Genomic DNA, 19,583 nt, shown 5'->3' with positions numbered 1-19,583 from the left:
CGTACAGGAAAAAGAGAGGATCACAGCCAGCTTCCCCAGAAGGCCAGAAATGGTACAAAACAAAAACACCTTCTTGACCACTTGCTACATGTGAAAAGCCACCAACCACAGAGAAGATGCATGAAACCAGTTTAAAAAAGCTCAATGTACTCAGGTTTCTATAAAATAAGAACATATGAAGATAATATGAGGTTAAAACGACTGTGGCAATAGTAATCACAAAAGAAATAACTACTATTTTAAATAAGAGAACACTGTACTTATAAACATCACGAGAACAAGTAAAATGACATCATCAGACCTACTTAGGCAGAGGAACGTGGCTGACTCCCTTGTCGAAGCCAATTCATAAGGCTTTTCGAATTCGGCTGCAGGTACTTTCACATATTCCTTCATGTTGTCAAGGACCGTTTTCTAGTTCGTCTTCCTGCTCCTACATCCTTTTACCTATTGCTCACGACGTGCCTAGTTCACTTTACTTGTAATTAATTAGCAGAGGGCACTAATGTACTGTAACTTATCCAACTCGTTGACATCAAATGTAAAGCTATCAAGAACTTGATAATGTCGATATCGAATTCTGCTGGCAAGGTCAAAGAGCTTAAACAAGATACTGTTACAGTATCTGTATTGCTAATTTAATAAAAGCAGATTTTCATGAAGTTTAAATAAGAAAATAAACCCACTTACACCTTTTTTTCATTAAGGCATTCCTTTAATTCCCAACCTTCTTTTCTCCAAAGAGAAACAGGGCTAAGCGTATCATCAAAAGCCTTAAACAACTGACAAGTCTGAGCAATGTGAACTCTTCCTTTAAATGATTCCAGCGCATAAGGAAGGTAATCCACTGCTCTACTCCTGTGGCATGTGCAATTCAGAACTGTGCTTATGATACACTTAGGAGGGATGTGAAGTCTCGACTGGGATAACTCAACTATGGGAAAATGAAACTGGGGCAGAATTAGAAAGAGAAAACTTAGCGCCAAAAAAAAAAAAAAGCCAGGTTCCTGGGGCATCTGTTCAGTAAGGCTCCAAGCCCCAGTCAGTGACCAAGAAAATCCTTCCCCTCCCTCTCTGGGTTAGGAGCATCACATTAACATAAAAACCACCTGGATGCAGAAGCCACTTAAAAACATTATATATTTTCACTAAGTTTTGCACACTCCTAAATTCACCACTTTTTTTCTTTACAGACACCCCAAGACAAATTCTCCTCCTTGGCTCCCCTGACATCATTCTCACGTGGACTCACCGAAGTCCCCTAGTCCTCACCTCACCTAGGAGCGAGACGGATCAACCTCCAGCGGTCCCTTTCTTCAATGATGAGGTTTAGAATTAATTTCCAACGAGTCCTGACTCATTCACAGAAGAGCTTGAATAGAGGCCCAGGAAACCTCACAGCTGAACTGAGAGCAGTTTGGATCGGGCACGTGGGCACACAGGTTCCGGGAGAATTCTGCTGAATTTTAAGTGGACTAATGTGCATGCCTGGCGTAAAGCAGACATTTAAAAAAGTGTTCCTTCACTAAATGAACGTAGATGCAATGTTCACTAACAGATACAATGAATTTAATATCTGCTCAGTATGTGCTATAAGAATCAAAGTAATGATGAAGTACAACGTCCACTAAATAAATGTCAGAACAGACGGTTTCTCTGACACATGGATGACGTAAGAATTGCTTTAAATAATTAGTGGTTTATTTTTAGGCCTAGTGAAGGCCCTCAATCATCAAGGTGAAAAGAGACAGACTGCTTTTCTATTAGAATACTTTAAAGAATTTATCACTTCAAGAATTCTAGCTCTGTGGTGTCCAAAAAGCTTTAAGAGTCTGTATCACATATTCCCATCAAGGTTAAAATTAAAAGTGAAGTTATTCGTATAGTTAGTGTCATAACATGTTTGCTTCATACAATTAAAAAAAGATTTAGTAGTTATCAATTCCACTCACACATACTCTCCCAACTACAAAATACTAAACACACACACACACACACACACCCCATACACATATACATGTGTTATACAGACAGCCTGTTATATGGGTGTTATTCCTGTACCTGACACATATGTACAGGGCACTGTGCTAAAAACCCCCTACAGGATATTAAAAAGAATTTTTTGAAAAGACATTTAAAAATTGAATTTTAAAATAATATTTGGACAACATTTGAAGACAAGGAATGTCCACTGTCAAATAGACCACACAGTCGCAGGAGCCACAGCAGTTCGGAGAGAAAGCACTTCAAACTCACGTGAAGAGAGGTTTTAGAGAGGACGTGGTAAGGGCTCCCCTGAAGAACGAGCAGACTGAACTATAAGGATAAGCTGGGGACAGTGAAGGACAACTGCAGTCAGATGGAACAGTGTGAGCATCACTATGGAGGACGGCACATGGAAAAACCAAGATGCATTTTCTAACGACCCAGAGCTTAAAAAGTAAGGAATGTGGTAAGTGGCACAAAGGCAGCATCAAAGGGGTTTGGTGACTAATTAGGGGGTCAAAAAACGGGAACAAAATATTCTTATCTTCAGGAAAGTGTTTCTTCCAAAAGGAGTTTAATCCATTAGGAGTATTTTATTACACGATTCTTTCCACATGCAATTCTACACCTCTCCTTTCATTCTCAATGTCACTACTTGCTCTTCATACCCAAGCACACATACAGCATGGGAGAGAGAAGGGCGACGGCGGCAAGAACTGGAACTAAAGCTCCAATCGTCTTAAAAGATGGTCTTCCCACTGCACTGCAATACCTGGCTCATGCTCGTATATGGTGCGTGTGTGTATTCAGGTACTGGAGTAGCTGAGGTGACCCAAACCAGCGACCGGTGCTCCTCTGAGAATCTGATGCCTGAGGATCTGAGGCGGAGCTGAGGCGGTGATGCTCGGCCTGGGGAGCGGCTGCAGACACAGATGAAGCTTTGCCCTCTGCCCTCTGCCCACCTCCTGCTGTGCGGCCCAGTTCCTAACAGGCCACAGACCAGTATGGGTTCATGGCCCTGGGGTTGGAGACCCCTGATCTGAAAACTATGAAAGCAGTGTTAGACTAGGGTTGGAGACCCCTGATCTGAAAACTATGAAAGAACAGTGGAGAAGAAAAGAAGAGTATTTCAAATCCTGTGCCTTCTACAAAAGAACCACTTACGTGGATAAAAGAAATAAGGACTTAAGAAAAATACTCCAAGAATGAGGAAAGAGCAGAAAAAGAAATTAAGAGCATTAAAAAAAAAAAAACATGAAAACCTCAGATTTTATGGTACATTAAAATTTCAAGATGGATTAACTATATTGACCCAAAATAAATCAAAGCAATGGCAGTTTCAGAAAATCCAGATTGAAAATCACTCTTCTACAGACTCCACATTTGATGTGGGGAAAAAAAGAGAGACTGGTCACACAGTTTACAATGATTATAGGATCATATTAAAACTAAAATAATGGATAATATCAAATATCCCTGTAAGGATCTACTAATATATTTCACTACTATTTTAATCAGTTTTTAGTAAGATACAAGTCTTCTATTTAGTATGTTTTATAATTTTGAATAAATAATGAAGGCTAAAATAACTGATTAGAATGAGACAACAGCAAAAGGAAACTTCTACTGTCATAATAAAGATTTAAGTCTTTGATTTCATGATCGTACATAAATATAAGGTACAAGTTTCTTAACTTTTTCTTCATTAATGTGGTCCTTTTGTTTACTATGTGCTAAACATTAAAAAAAGTAATATTGCAGTATGTTCACCTTAGCTACATAGTATATCATATATATTTCAACTAAGTTAAATAAACCTGAAAGCATAGAAGATACAAATGGTCTTTTCAAATCAACACAATACTTTCTGAAACCTTGTGAATGCGTTGCATCCATGATCAATGAACTAAGCCTCTAAAACAGCCATCAGAGCTAGTATCTGACCTACTGTTTCATAATTTTTGAAGCATGCATATTTTTTAAGTCATGGTGAACACCAGCATTACCTTGGTGTGTTCACTGGAGTGCACATCACTATTGTCTTTTTTATGCATCGTTAGCAAAATTTAAGGAAAGAGGACTTTGGTATTTTTTTTTTTTAAGTTATTTCTTCCCTTTGGCCATAGGAAAGAAATGACTTATTCTTGAGAACTTCTCCATTCAGATTTTTGTATAGGCAGGTATATTTATATCATTTTTATGTTTTTGTGTTTTCATATTTTACATACTGTGAAATCGAATCTAAATCACTTCATCATAATCATTTTTATATAATTCTCTGGATGCTCTTCACATATCGGCGGTCACAGATGAGGTACAATGCATTACCTGCCTTTAAGTAGGTACCTTACTGTCAATTGAAGGGAGTTTTGCCCCACTTCATGGATTCTTCAAAAATGTATTGCTAATGGGTCTAACTGTGGATGGATTGTGGTAGAGAATATTTGCAGGCTACGAAATGCAATTCATAATGCTTAATAAAAATCTTCATTCTTTTAGTTTTAAAAAATGCTTAGCACAGCATGTGTCACATATTAAATGTTAAAATATCAGGTATTACCCAGATATTTAAAGGATGTTACATACAAAACAGCCTAGTCTGTGATGCCCTCACAGTACAGAATTCGGATACAGGTAGTCAGAATGGAGGATTCCCTGAGCATCCAAATGGGATCATCTGCCAGTTGCTGTCAAGACTCGGACTAGAAGTTACATTAAGTCATCTCTCCACGATTCCTTCTAACTTTAAATGCAAATGACACTCCAATTCAAAAGCAAAGGAACATTAACGAACATCAACTCCATGTAAAGTAATATGCAAAGTACTAGGAAAGGTACAGAAAAGACCAGCAATGCAAAATATTATTTACAAGAACTCATATGTCTGAAAGGGTGGAATAAGGCACACACATAAGCAATATTAGTAAAACATAAGAGAAATGAGAATTCACATAACTAGAGAAGTCTAGAAAAGCTACTGAGAGCCTGGGACCCCATCCCCTGGGGCTGTGGACCAGAACCAGTCTATAACCTGGCCACATAGCAGGAGGTGAGCAGCGAGAGCGCCAGCCAAGCTTCATCTTTATCTGCAGCCGCTCCCCAGAGCTAGTAGCATCCTGCCTCAAGAGATTCTCATAGGAGCACTGGTCCCTGGTGCCAAAAAGGTTGGGAACCACTGATTAGGGGATGTGAAAATGAGCTCAGCCAAGCACAACTGAGTAAAATGACTAGCCAAGCTAATATAGCTTTGGAGACTAAGGGGAAAAAACAACTGGAAAGATAAATTAGCAGTAGAGTAAAGACATATATATTAAATATATTGTTCTCTTTCCTCAAAATTTTAGAAGATCTTAGATACACAGATGAGAGGTTCTGACTCCACTTTGTAGGCAACGTTAACAACTTATGTTTAAGGAGGGCAGAAGCATGATGAAAATAATGCAATTATGAGTTCAGTCTGCTGACTGCATCAAATGATTAAAAAATTACTTGGGGGAAAAACTGTAAGATAATCATATTAATAGCTATGAGAGAAAATACAGAATCAAGGACAAAGGATGGAGATCTTTCAATTAAAACCTGGCTTAAGACGACTGTACCTAAAAATATTTAATGTACTTAAGACAGTATAGACAGTATAAAGTTTTAAAAAATATAATCAGATGTTCATATTGCTATTAAATAGTTTCAGTTTATTTAATTAGATGTATGTTATTTCTGAGTATTATAAAATTATTGGGGACTGTTTGTGGAAATGATTCCTATGGTATAAAAAGCTAATCATCATACTTTGGTACTAAATAACCTCTATATTGGTCCTCAGTTCTCATGAGAAACAATCTAATAAACATTCTTTTTATGGCCTAAGAAAGGGGAGCTGAATAACAACTCTTAGCAAGACACACCAACTGCAGCAAAGTAAGTCAACAAGGTCTCAGAACACAAGCTGAACGTCAAAATGTAAATCGTGCTGCAGGCTTAAGATTTTTAATTACTCAAGGAAGGAATACACCTACTACATCTGTCAATGACTATTTGAAAGTCAATTTCATTCATCTGCACTTACCACTGTTCCCACTTCTTTATAAGTCAAAGGAGGCTGCTTCCTAAGGAAAGCTGAAGGTACAGATGGTTTAAGGCATCAGTTCCTCCCACACTGCACACTGGCAAAGAACGTAAAGCAGGGAACCTGGACCTCGGTTAGCTAATGTAGGCTGCCATTTTTTCTCATTTTCATGCTTTGATACTTCCCTTCCAAATTTACCTGCCATGCACGTAACAAGAAAGTCTACTAAAGTTCTTGGTAAAGAAAACACTTCATATTAAAACCAGATGAACGTTTAAAGTTCAATCTTAGACTCACAGTAACAACTTTTTATTCCTCCTTCCTCCCCAAAAGTTGCCTGAACGTGGCATTTCCAATTTGTGAAAGTGAAAAAAACAAAAAAATTCCAGATGCCTTTGAAAGGCTGTTGTTAGGTCTATGTAAGGCAGAGTGAACAACGGAAAGAATGTGAGTTTGAAATACTTTAAGGACTCTGCCCTCCACAACTTAAAACACTTGTATTGTGATTATGGTAACCTGGTACTAGATGACTTCAGATTTTTAAACTTAAAAAATACCATGTACGTCTGAAAATTCAAACATAAAAATATCTTCCTAACGATTAAGAAATTAAAAAGAACTGGCATTTCAGAATTTTAGAAAAGTCTCCTAATAGTTATCGAAGTGTGAGTCCCACTGAATCAAAATCTGGGAGGAAAGAAAGATGAGGCATCTGAGAATTCACATTTGTAATTGTTGCTTGGGTAATTCCCAGGGTAGTTTTTGTTTTACATAAAAAGCAAGTACTTTCCATATACTTAAAACAGGTAAATTTTATAGTATACAATATCTCAATAAAGCTGTTTTTAAAAATCATTTTTTTCCTTCATTATGCTTATTGTAACCTTAATATGTAGCTGTAATCCTAAGGTCGAAGTTTAAAACCTGACCACAAGCAACCCTATTGTCCAAAATGGATACCTGGACATGAGGCCCAGCAAACAAAATTCCCGCTTAAACAAAGACACTACAATCTGGGAAAATAAACCCTGATATCAAAAGATGTTAATTTGTCACCATTATGAGCATAAGCAATGACTGTGACTTTTCTCAGTTAACTAAGTTGGTTCGAATTGTTTTTATTTTAAAATCCTCTGAATATTTCACAAGTAGGATATGAGTTATTCCAGGAAAAATTTAAAACAGCTTTAAAATTCCCCAATTACTTAAATTTTAACAAATTTTGATCTCATTAGTCACAGAGTAACAAGTGTTAAATCTGTGTGGGTGTCTGTAACTTCCAAAATTATTTTTAGAACAAATATGTTTAATGTACCAACAGCATTGATTCTTCTTATAGATATCATAACGCCCACGGTATTGACACCATATGTTGGAGATTTTCATTTGAATAGAGATAATTAAGTTTTCTGATCAAAGAGTAAAGGAAAAGATAGGTGGCATTCTAACTATGTATCTAAACAGAATGCATATTCTAAAATTATTTCTCTATCAAAAGTTTGAAGATAGCAAAATATAACATAGGACTTGAGTAAGCGTAGCTACGTAAAAAGTTTAATTAAAAAAATATTAAGCTACTGATTTAAGCCTTCGAGGTTCAGTGCTTGATACAGTTTCCCCAAATATCTAACTAAAGCACAAAGACTCTAAACATTTTGTATTCACATCATACATGAGATTGTGGTGATACAAAAATCAAAGTCCTAAGGATTCTTTCAATTTTCAGATATTCTTTTATCTATCACACACACTACGGTCATGGCATACACTGTTGATTTTTACGTTAATCGAGTCTAGGAAGGCAATCGAATCTTTTCTAATATTGTTAAATGAATCATAAACCAAAATCTTATGCTACCGTATTTCAATGTATTATTAAATTTCCCTCAAGTTCAAAGTTAAGAGTTATTACTACTAATGCATGGAAGGAAAAAAAACACAACTTTCTTCAGCTTTATAGACAAAGAACCTAGGAATCTGTATACATTTGTAGTATTCATGTTATTATTACAATTATAAAAACTTATTTACTCTTGAAAATATTAAAGGGTCAATTTTAAAAAGTATCTCGCTTTAATTCAAATACTCAAGTTGTTAGCAGTGCAACTTTAAATTTAAAAAATTAAGAATGGTGGAATCAACTGCCATTCCAGCAAAAGCTCAGCAGCTGAACCAAACTTCCTCATACTCACCTCTCCCCAATGTTCTTGGAACCACTGGACGCGGAGCTTTTAAAGCTGCTCAGCCCTTCACAGCATGTCGCTGTACCCTACTGTCAGGGCAGCAACAAGAAATGTTGAAAAAAGAGACCAGAGCCTATTTACTGCATTACGCTGGGTAAACACACAAAATCCAATGGACAGGGAAAGCAAAAGGAGGAGCATGAGCTGTGTAAAGGGAGAAAGTCGAGCTAAAAACTCAGCGCTAAATGATGCTCTCAGGTCGAGTCTCTAAATGCTCCTCAGTTGTTTGTTTAAACAGAGCAGTTCCTCAGTGAGCTTACACAGGCATTGTACCTGCGGCCAGAAAATCACTCAGTTCTTTCAATGACACACGTAATGACGACGTTTATGACAGCAAAGAGATGCTAAGTTACTAATAAGCATAGTTTTGACTGAAATATTTTAGATTACACATGGGGAGCGGCCCTGATTTCTACTTGCAAACTGCACAGTTAAGTGTGTCTACCCAGGAGCTGTAAAACACTTTACATCCGCTCAACCAAGTATCATCTGACAATTTCTTCCCGTGCTAGGAAGCAGTGATGAGACAGTTAAGGACATAAGTACAGAACAGTACACACGCGACCATCTTTAAGTCCCAAAGTTTTACAATAAGATTTTTTTCCTAACACTTCGTAAATGATCATTGACATAGCATCAAACAGTAACATTGTCCGGCTTTTCTTTCACTTGCCATATAAGAATGTTTCAAACATTAGAAACGAATGCACTGCCATTTGAACCCTTACATAATTCCTGTCACGCCAGCATCAGTTGCAGTGGTACTGGTTTTAGTAATGCCCCACCACCTGCTCCCTCTTTGGTTCCCCTGACTATTCAGTGCTTAAATGAACATGTTCCCCTAGAATCTGCCATAAGCCTCTTTGCTCTCTTCACAAGCTATCCTTCAGTGATTTCATCCACTGCTATTCCTGAAAAATGCACCCTGAATGTGCTTAAGGCACTACGCACTTACCATGCTCTAAGGTGGACTCCGCTTCCATCGTAAGTCCCCCAAACTGCTCTCTACACAAGTCCATGTATATCAAACAAGAGCGATTCACCCAAATGATCAAGCCTGCAGCCTGGGAGTGAATCCTACCTCCTCCTTCTCCCCCAAACCCTCATCCAGTTAATCCCATCAACTGCACTTCCCCATCAGCAGTCAGGCTCCACAGCAATCCACCCTGCTACCCCCATCCAAGTCCAAAGCCTGCCATTCAGACAGCTGACCTTTCATAACCTCTAACTCCTCTCCCTCCAACCTCTCATACGTTTTCCATAGCAATTTCTGTTTCTCTTTTAGTAATTTGAGTGATGCTACAAATATACACCAACTGTGCACCAGGGGCCAAGCACTCTATCAAAAGCTACGTACATAGAACCAGAGAACAGGCGCAGTGCTCACAAAGCTCCCTGTCTGGGCCATGCCTTCCTCACCAGACTAAACTGCATGAGAGCAGGAACGATGTCCATGCAGATACCTATTATGTCCAGTATGAGGATGCTGGGTATTCTCAGTGTCTAGCATAGTAACTGACAGTGCACTAAGCATCTGCTGATTAAAAGACAGTTTTATCGCATATACCAGGTCTTCACCTGCCCCAGCACAACTGACAGACTCAAGTGGCTGCTGGTTAGTTTCACCTGTACAACTCACTTCCAACATTTTCCCCAAACCCATACCAGTCCCATACTAGTGATCGCAATTTCTGATCACTTAGTATCTTTAGGTCACTTATGATACCGTCTTCCACTCATCCTCCCCCAGCAGTCTCTCCTCTGAACTCCGCAGCACCATTCTTGGGGGGCTGGCCATTTACTTATGTGTGTCACAGCCGTCTGCACAAGGTTCTATAAACTGCAGCCCATTTTCAAAGCTAGGGACTGCTTTTTTCACCTCTGTATTCGGTATCCTGCAGTGCCTTGCACACGTAGGCACTAAAATATCTGCAGAACGACTGAATCCCTAAGAGAAATCCAACAGGAAAAAAGAAAAGCTGAAAGAGAACATCTGACTCCAAGAGCGTATTGACAGAGCCCATCATGACTGAGATGACTACAAAGAGATTACATGACTCCACCTCTGGAGACCATTAGAGCAAAATAGGTGAGACGTCGTCAGCTTAATGGCTTTGGGTTTTGCCTCTACGTTCTTAGGTGTTTGTTTCTAAAACATCTTAGGTTCTTGTCAGAAGGTATATCCTAATAACTATGACTATAAATTTCAAACTTTTTAAAAGTACCCACTGTTCTCTGCCCACTGAAATGGAATGCAGAATCCCACCAATGAGAGAGATAGGAGCGCTACTCCAGCTGAAGCCAAGTCGGGTACACGGACGGGCCCACCGCGTCTTCCCAGCATCCTCTCTGCATGGCACTCCCTGCTGTGCTTCCATGGGAGACACTTTTAAAACTTTGGCTCTAAAGGGAGCTGAAGCATCCCTGGTGCCACCCTCCAGGTGGACCAAGGACCACATGGAATCCTCAGGAACTAACAACGGGAATCCTGTGCCAGGAAATGGAGCTTCTGCACAGGTAACAGAAATAGAACCGACCTGGGTAGACGCCCATGTTTCTCCCTTCTCTCTCTTAGACCTGAACTGCTCCACTTTGTGAAGCTGGTGCAGTAAGACAAACCTCGCACAGCTTCCCAAAGGTGTTTGCATCCTGGGAGGACCAAGCAGAAAACCAGGCTGGAACCAAGGGAAACGGCAGCATGGATCGATAATTCACTTAAATCTCTTTCTAACCTGGGCTGTAAACTAAAGAAACTAGACCTCTGAAGTTCACATAGTCCAGAACAGCTAAGAGGAAAAGTCCACAGGGACTCAGACCCCAAATCCCAGCTATTGTGCATTTGCTTGGAGTGCCCTCCTGTCTGAAGGTGCTCTTCAGGAACTAGGTGCAGCGGATGGCGACAATCCAAGGAGCAAATACCCTGTCCTGACACCATGCTAATTCCAATAACATGTTTATAAAGTATCTCCACTTCTGAAGCCCAAGCACATAAATTCTACTGCATCTAAATTTCCCTGAGATATCATCGTTTTTCATTTAATGGATCAAATAGCTAGTAAAAATAACTAAGTTCATAAATCAATTTAAGTCAGGTGTCATAAATGGGCCACTCTTTTCAACTTTCAGGCCAGTCCGTTAGCCTGGCAGAGGACCTTTTGCAAAGCTTAGGTGGACCCAGCAATTGACGATGGCAAACCTGAACGCCTTATATTTCATTTTCTCTGCCCAGCAGCAGTGAGATCCATTTAAAGTTAAGTGCAACCACAGCAGAGTACTTTGCAGCAAATTGCCAAGACGGTTGTTGAAAAAGCCAATTAAATACCAGGGGTGTGAAGAACACTTAGTATTATCCAGAAAATTACTGTAGCAGAAATACCCTGGAGTTCAGGTAATGAAAAGAAAAATGTACAGCCAAATAACTCAGCAACTAAGAATAAAAACACAAATTAATGGCATATAGGGAGACAGAAGTCCTGTTGAAGACTGTAGAACAAAAAGTTTAATGCCTAAATTTATAACACAGCAAACTTTTGATCTAGAGGAACAACAACAAAAAACCTAAGTAGTGATTCCTTCGTTAATAAAAATTAAAATCCTGCTATCTAATAATACCTAAACTTAGAGAGCTTTTAATAAATACGCAAAACGGAGGGTAAGCCTATATGGAAAGAAGAAAAATAACAGTAGCTCTCGTTTGCTTTAGAGCATGAGAGTTGGCTCATTTCAACAACTGAATGAAGCCGGTAAACACAAATGATAAGAATTTTGGCAGGTTTGACATATTAATCATAGAAGGAATTGCCAACATTCATTTGTGATCATGTGGTCATACTTCCTAGAATTATGTTCATTCTACAACACACAATCATTCAAAAAAAACTTACAAACTCCCAATAAATTGAACCCACACATAATGATTCATCTCAACTTTTCAGGTTTTTATGACTGAAACCACCACTTAATAAATCAGAAATTATTTCCTCCTACTTTTAGAATAAAATATGAATGTAAGAAAAAAGCCTCATTATTTTACTTCCTATTCAGGAACAACATAACTCACCAACTACTGCTCAAAGCCATTCACAGAATTTTACATTTCCTGGCATGACAGCAATAGTAATGACAGCATATGCACTGTTTTTCTAAGCCATGTAAATGGTCAACACTGTTATATCAGTTACTCAAAATTCCTTTCTATGGGCTAAAGGAAGATACAGTTCAGAGTAATATTTTAATGTTCCACTTCAGGTTTTTGAAAGAATTATGAAAAATTTGAAAAATTTATAATAAAGCTATAGAAAATCTTAAGCATCTGGTTGTAGGATATATGTTAACTGTAGAAAATTTGGAAAACACAGTTATAGAGAAGAAAATAAAAACTCATGATCCCAGCATCTTCATAATTTTTAATAGTTACAAGATAATTTGTTGTAAGGATGTTCTATATTCAGTCTGCACCACTTCCCCATTATTGGATATTGAATTTTCTGGGTTTTCACTATTTTATAAACATTACTGTGATAGACATCTCAGCACAGAAATCTTGGTGGTCTACTGTTTTAATCTGTCCCAAAAATAGATTCTCAAGGGGAAATTACTGGGTCAATGGGTAGGAGCGTTACCACAGCACTTGATAAACTATTGCCATAATATTTTCCAAAAAAGCTGTACCAATTTAACCTTCTGCAGTTTGAACTTCACCTCACTGCCTTTGTCTGTTGTTTTAAAAAGTCTTTAGGATCTACGGCCATGCCACCCTGAACAAGCCGGATCCTGTCTGATCTCAGAAGCTAAGCAGGGTCAGGTCTGGTTAGTACTTGAATGGGAGACCACCTAGGAAGACCAGGTGCTGTAGGCATAAAAAATAAGGGACTGTAAACTGACAAGGTACTTGCAATCTGTGAGGTAAACCAAGGGTTTCCTCACCTAAAAAAAAAAAAGTCTTTAGGAATCTGACAATCCAAAAATGATTTCAGCTTTTTTTTTTTTTTTTTTACACCCACAGCACCTGGTCTTCCTAGGTTGTCTCCCATCCAAGTACTAACCAGGCCCGACCCTGCTTAGCTTCCGAGATCAGGCAGGATCAGCGTGTTCAGGGTAGCATGGTAGCACAACCCTGGACGATTTCAGCTTTTAATTAGCATGTCTTTATTAGTGAAATTGAACCATTTCCCCCTAAACTTTTATTAAGCATTTGTATTTAAGACTTTTAAAGATGTAGGAGTGCACTTTAACCAAGCAGGGTTGGTGGCGGTTTGCTTTCTGACTTGTATAAATGCTGCGAATATTTTTTATACTTGACATTAATTTCGAATCCTTCAAGTCTTCAGCCACAGATTTTTATAATACTTCTATCCCACCCCCTTTTCATCCCCCATAAAGGCGGTTTGAAGTACGCAGTGGAGAGAACACCCACCCAGGACTCCAGTGCCACACCACAGCCCGGCTGAATGGCACGCAACCCACCTGGTTTTGTCTTCCTCTTAATGATTGGAATAAACAGTCTTTTCAGCCACTAAATTCAATTTGATTTCATTTTTCCCTTTCTTAAGTTCCTTCTGTGGTGACCATAAGATTCTTAAATTAATTCTCTTCATGGATACGGATTTTAGAAAAGCCTTACTGAATATTCATCTACATTGTAATTCCAAGATTTCAGTAGGCTAGCAAAGATGTAAGAAAAAAACAATAAAATGTAAAAAATTGGGGGGGGGGTGATTAAAAAGTAGAGGAAAGACGTATCTCGAATGGCATGATATATTTGGCAAATGATGATTACTCTTCCACGACCTGACTTACAATGCTCTGGTCAAAGAACAACCGTCACTGGTGATCTTCTCCATTCTCCTGGGGCTCCATCTCAGTGCGCCTTTGAAGCTCTTAAAACTCCATATGAAACTTCATGTGAAAATCTGCATTCTTCCAGGGAAAAATAATCATGACTTTCCCTGGACTCTAAACAGGGTTCATTCTGCACAAATATTTAAGAACCCCCAACCTAGACAAACAGCTCACGTCTTAGCTACTGGTCTAACCTTTCCTCCTTCAGGAGGGCGGGGGGCATATTGGGATTTTCTGTGCCCTCCTCTCCATTTCTGAGAATGTCAGGGACTGGTTTCCTTCAATATCAATAAAATCTTTTTACTGAATAGGGTACTCACTTCCTACACAGGGACTCTTCTAGAGAACACAGCGACTGACCTGTAAAAGTGGAGTTTGTAATGCAACCGGTGTTCATACAGAAACAAACACTGTAAGAGTCAGAGGTATGATAAAAATACCTGAGGAGTGATCCCTTCTTTCATAAAAATCGGAATCCTGCTATCTAAGAATCCCTGAAGACAGAGAGCAGTAAACATGCCAAAGGGAGAATACATGGAGCCAGATCTGTCCGCCGCCATCCATCCCGCTACTACAGACACTGAATAACTCGATCGTGCATACCAAAGTTGAGCTATGTGATGGGTAAACCATGGCTTTCTCCTAAGAACCAGTACCTTTATCTGACTTAGGAAAAAAGGGCCTCTGCCTCCCAAATCACAAAGGGCTTTTTTCCCTTGAGAAGGATGTAAGGGCTGGGGAGGGGTCAGAGAGGTGACAGTAGAAATCACAAGCCAGAGCCAGAGAAAGGCGTGTGCAGCTGTTCTGTTTAAAGCTGCCCACTGCGAACCACGCACAGCGGGAGTCGGGGCAGAGGGAGTGCCCGGAAAGCAGACTTGCTCCTCATGCCAACCCCTCCGCTCAGGTGACACAGTTTTGGGAGGCTTAGAACTGTCTGGAACTCCTGAGATGAAAAAGTGAGGAATAAGGGGAGGGGAACCTGCCCGCTCTGGCTTCCTGAAGGAGACCGACAGGGTCCATGCGAGTCCAGGGTCACTGCTGACTGGATCAGGCCTGCAGGCTCCCTGCACCTCCAGGCAGGGAAGGCGAGCTCTGAGGAGTGGCCTGCGGGGACCCTGGATGGAACAGCAGGCCAGGCTGTGGGCACGGCTTCATCTATAACATTAAAGTGTTTATACCAGTGATTCTCAATCCAGGGGCCCCTCTGCCCCCCAGGGGATATCTGGCAATGTCTGAAGACATTTTTGGTTGTCACAACTCCGGAGGACAGGGAGGACTACTGCTAGCTTCTAGTGAGTAGGGGCCAAAGATGCTGCTAAACATTCTCCAATGCACAAGACAGGCCCCAAATGCCAAACCAAAAGTTGTCTGGTCCAAGACATCGAGGACACAGAGGCTGAGAAACCCTGATTTAGACGATGACTTGCAGGCCTCCGTGTGTACGGTTGTCTCATGCCCTGAAAATGCCACAGGCAGGCCTACGAAGAACCTATTCATATATTATAAAAATTTCATAACACTTTTTTATGGGAAAAAAACATTATTTCAGATTATGATATCCAAAGAATAACTTCTCTGCCTCTAGTTAGGGTTCAATCAATCATTTATTCGACATTTTCCAAGCGCCCATTATGTACTTAGGCACAGTGCGAAGCAACAGTGACAGTGTGGAAAGAAAGTGGTCGTATGTGATGGCCGCAGGTTCTACTCCTGCCTGGCTCAAGCAGCGTGGGATGGAAACAGAACTGGGACTCTGAACTCAGCTCCATCGAGTTCCAACCCCAGCGCTACCACTGTCATTAGGCAAGTTACTTAACTTCCCTGAACTTCGATCTCTCCATTTCTATAGTAGGTCAAACGGGGCCTCTTTCAAAGTGGGCAATAATAAGATAATTCATATAAAGCACAAAGTATACAGCCTGCCATACAATCAGTATTTAATAATTCCTATTACTAAGTGTAAATTTTAAGTTTTTATAAAATAATCATTAAGTTAGAAACTGCTAGTATGTCTACTGTCATTGTGATAACTGGAACACAATTTTAATAAATTTCATGGTATAGAAAGTCTTCAAATTCTGGCTCCTCTTCCCTTCTCTGGCCTTATCTCCCACCACCTATGTCATCTTTAATGCAGACCTATGTCCCCATGAGCAGATAGAGAAAACTTGTTTCTTTTAAAATGTATAATATTAAAAGATGAGATCTGGTAGTAACCAAAACAGTGTCAAGCCAAAGGTCACTGTGAGAAAGAAAAGTCTTCATCTATAATTCTGGGAGCGGGAGAGAGGGACAGAGGAAGGGAGGAGGGGTGGGGAGAGAGGATGGATGAACACAAATGCGCAACAGTCAGTAATAGGTCAAGTTTACTTGTAATGTTTCTAAACAGAAACACTTCAACCAGCATCCATCCTTTACTTCGAAATTCATTTATAGTCTACACTTCTTTCAGAAGAATGGATTGAAAAATAAGTCAAATATAATAGCTTCATCAATAGAAAAAAAACCAAACATGGAGTGACCACACTACCACAGCCTAACAAATCTGGCTAGCCACCAATGCCAATATCTAAACAAGAAAAGAAAGCATTAACCACAAATCATACTTATACTGAAAACACAGCTTAACAGCAAACAATGGTTAAGAGTTTCAGTATCCCCTAGCCAATGTACAGTAATCTTTCAGATATAATAAAAGAGCACATTTCACTGGACCTGTTTTGAGGCAAATTATCTGTCAACTAAGGAGCCCTTTCATATAAGTAGTTTGTTAAACAGTTTAAGTCCATGCCTATATAACAAAGCATCTGTTTAGCACACTCGTGGAATGCCAGGGAAAAATAAACATTATCTATGCCCTACAGATTACAGGGCCCAGATTTGTATTCAAGTCCTGGTTCTACTTCATGTGTGACCCTAGTCAAGTTACTGAAACTCATTTTCCTGATATATGAAATAAAATTAAATGATTGGATTAATAAGCTTTGACATTTTTTCCGCTCGAATCCCGATTCAGGCTTTGAAAATCTTTAAGATCAAATGTTTAATGATCCTTTGAAGGGAGAAAGATGAAAAAAAAGGGTTTTACAGACACGCTGTGTCAAATTATAGGTTTGAAAGATTATTTAGTGAAAGTCTTGAAGTCTATACTTAGTGATTGTCGAAAACTACTAGATGAATGTAAGTGACAGGACCACAGAATTATTCTTCTGTCTCAGCAGCTTCCTGTCAGGCATACTTCCAGGTAGTTGCTTTCTGAAAAAGTCTATGGCTTTCCAAAAAAACCCCAGTGAAGCTACTATTAAGTCATGAGATACACAACTGCTTAGGCTTTAAGGATATTCCATGATCCATTGGATTTTACTTATCAGTACCAGTTTCCAGGCACTGAGAATATTGACCTTCCGAGTAAGTAACAAAATAGCAATTGTTGAATAATTCTCTGACTTGGAGCAAGGGTCCCTCTCCTAATTATAGAGTCCGAGAGAACCCCAAGATCATCTCCAACACTTCCATTTTACAGAAAAGCATTGCGTTTATCTCACTAAACCCTTAAGGATTAACTGGCTGTAAATGAGCCTCTTAACTCACTTGACATTGGAGAAAAAAAATAAAATAAGCTAAACATATTTGGAGAGAGTTTTCTCCCTAAAAACATCCCTTAAGAAAGTAATAATTTTGCTCTCTCTGCTTATGTACCTAACAGGCTGGGAATTCACTCTACACTCAGAATTTCTGAGAAGTACCACTGTCCACTGCACTATCCCAGCAATTTTGATGGTTCTGGCCACAAAGTCATAGAAAATGTACCATAATAAATATTAACGATAATAATAATAACTCAAACATTTCACTTGCCTTCCAGACATATGAAATCTGCATTCTGAACTATGCAAAATACAGCATGGCTCATCCTTATATCATTTTATGCTGTAAATCATACCTTTTAAAAGAAATTAGTTTTCTATATGCACTCTATGAAGCTAGATAACCTTAGAACATAACTAAAATTTTAATTTCAAAGGATCTTTATATCACCAGATTACCAATAAATTCCACTTGAAGCCTTAACTTTCAAGAAGACATTTATCCTTTCTCCTTTGCTTTCTCATAAAGTAAAAGGTTAGTACAGTGCTAATCTCAAATATTCACAGAATAACATCAACATAAATTTAGAAATAATAAACTGACAAGGATGATGATGATGATGATGATATTCCTCCAAGAGGACTAAAAATATAAACCGCCGACATATTTCCTGGATACAAAATCCAAGAACAAGATTTAAGGATACACAGTACTGTGTTAAGAAAATAAAATCCTCCTCACCCACACATATATGAGTTAGAAGTAATGTTTATATCAAGATTATTTAAAGATTTTTTTTTAGATTATTTAAAGACTTGTCTGCATTACAAACCTTTCAAATATCGGGAAATAATTCCTCTTTATCCACCACTAGACAAAACATGCATCTGAAGCTGACCTGGAAATCCAGTCTCCCATATGTCTACCAAAATAAGGACAATTAGGAAAAGCTATGAATTCTAAGAAATATGAGCTAATTAGGAACATAGTGAAGAGGGCTTAAAGCTTCTACAGAACACTTACTCAAAAGAGCCCTACGGGAAAATTATCTCAAATCAATAATCATCATGCTTCCTCTCTGTCCAAGATCAGGGTGGATCTTGGTCTGCACATATCCATATGGGCCTCTGAGTTTCAAGTCACATTGCGATTCTCTGGGTCGTTTTAAAATGGGTCACTAGTAGTATTCTACTACCCCGTTTGTCCAAAATGCCTCCGATGTCCAGTGATTTTCAAAGTTCAGGGTCCCTCAAAAATACACAGGACACTTATTACATACGCAGATTCCGGCCAAGGTCTGGAAACTTATTCGAAGTGTCTTAGGGAAGAGCCCTAAACCAACACTTTTAATGAGCCCAGGTGACTGAAACGGGTGATCCAACAGCCACACTGTAGGGCATCTAAGCCTAACAAGTTCCCCAAAGAACGCCTACTCCCACCACTCCGGACGTGTTACAAACGGCGAGCAAGTCGAGCCCGCTGGGGCTTCGGGCGCCGCGGGGACCACCCTGGGTGGAGCCCGGACCCCCCGAGCCGGTGCGTCCCACCGGGAAAGCCCTGATCCCGAGGAAGTGAGCAGGCAATGGCGACGGGACCGCAGTCGTTCTCAGCGTTTCCGTAAAGTCCCACTTTGCTCTGGAGAGGACTGGAGAGGGAGCCTGGGCTTTGGAGTCCCCCGGCACAGGTTACTAGCAATTCTGCCGCTTAACTAACGCTGCGTCCTTAACGCTCGGGCCTCGGTTTTGCCGTCAGTGCAACGGGCTCACGCCACCGCCCCACCCCCCGGAAGGCTGAGCGGAAACGAAACCTACCAGGCTGCCCCCCGCCCCTGCTGGCCTCTCCGCCACCCAGGCGGGCGC

General features: G+C 39.7%; 1 protein-coding gene and 1 pseudogene across 1 annotated transcript in view; one reads left to right on the top strand and one right to left on the bottom strand.

Moving 5' to 3' along the window:
- EFR3A (EFR3 homolog A) overlaps nt 1-19,583 on the bottom strand; it is a 77,998-nt gene that overhangs the window by 58,027 nt on the left and 388 nt on the right. The window lies entirely within an intron of this gene.
- LOC112480571 lies at nt 13,035-13,153 on the top strand (annotated as a pseudogene).

The sequence above is a fragment of the Pteropus alecto genome, unplaced genomic scaffold, assembly GCF_000325575.1.
Source record: "Pteropus alecto unplaced genomic scaffold, ASM32557v1 scaffold105, whole genome shotgun sequence".
Lineage (NCBI taxonomy): Eukaryota > Metazoa > Chordata > Mammalia > Chiroptera > Pteropodidae > Pteropus > Pteropus alecto.
Note: the sequence above shows the minus strand (reverse complement) of the source record. Positions and strands in the feature narration are given on the sequence as shown.